This window comes from Salvelinus fontinalis, chromosome 11 (genome assembly GCF_029448725.1).
Source record: "Salvelinus fontinalis isolate EN_2023a chromosome 11, ASM2944872v1, whole genome shotgun sequence".
NCBI lineage: Eukaryota > Metazoa > Chordata > Actinopteri > Salmoniformes > Salmonidae > Salvelinus > Salvelinus fontinalis.
Window position 1 is genome coordinate 28766033 of NC_074675.1, and position 1375 is coordinate 28767407.

The window sequence follows — 1375 nt, forward strand, 5'->3', positions numbered from 1 at the left end:
GGAGAGACCGCAGACGGCTTGCATTGGAGACGGGGCGGATTTGATTCAGATTCTCATAAAGTACCAGTCAAACGTTTGGACACACCTACTCATTCAAGGGTTTTTCTTTATTTTTACTATGTTCTACATTGTAGAATAATAGTGAAGACATCAAAACTATGAAATAACACATATGGAATCATGTAGTAACCAAAAAAGTGTTAAATTAGATTCTCCAAAGTAGCCACCCTTTGCTTTGATGACAGCTTTGCATACTCTTGGCATTCTGTCAACCAGGTTCACCTGGAATGCTTTTCCAACAGTCTTGAAGGAGTTCCCACATATGCTGAGCATTTGTTGGCTGTTTTTCCTTCACTCTGCGGTCCAACTCATCCCAAACCATCTCAATTGGGTTGAGGTCGGGTGATTGTGGAGGTGAGGTCATCTGATGCAGAAATCCATCACTCTCCTTCTTGGTGAAATAGCCCTTACACAGCCTGGAGGTGTGTTGGGTCATTGTCCTGTTGAAAAACAAATGAGAGTCCAACTAAACCAGATGGGATGGCGTATCGCTGCAGAATGCTGTGCTAGCCATGCTGGTTAAGTGTGGCTTGAATTGTAAATAAATCACTGACGGTGTCACCAGCAAAGCACCATCACACCTCCTCCTCCATACTTCACAGTTGGAACCACCCATGTAGAGATCATCCGTTCATCTACTCTGCGTCTCACAAAGACACAGCGGTTGGAACCAGAAATCTCACATTTGGACTCATCTGACCAAAGGACAGATTTCCACCGGTCAAATGTCTATTGCTCGTGTTTCTTGGCCCAAGCAAGTCTCTTCTTCTCATTGGTGTCCTTTGTTATTGTTTTTTTTGCAGCAATTCAACAATGGAGGCCTGATTCACACATTCTCCTCTGAACAGTTGATGTTGAGATGTGTCTGTTACTTGACCTCTGTGAAGCATTTATTTGGGCTACAATCTCTGAGTCTGGTAACTCTAATGAACTTATCCTCTGCAGCAGAGGTAACTCTGGGTCTTCCTTTTCTGTGTTGGTCCTCATGAGAGCCAGTTTCATCATAGCGCTTAATGGTTTTTGCGATTGCACTTGAAGGAACTTTCAAAGTTCTTGACATTTTCTGAATTGACTGACCTTCATGTCTTAATTAAAACCTCTTGACGCTAGGGGTCAGAATGTTTTTATTTTCTTAAAATATCGTTCCCAAGGTAAACTGACATTTTCTCTGGCCCAGATTGTAGAATATGCATATAATTTACAGATTAGGATAGAAAACACTCCAAAGTTTCCAAAACTGTCAAAATATTTTCTGTGAGTATAACAAAACGTATTCTGCAGACAAAAACCTGAGAAAATATAACCCGGAGGTGAT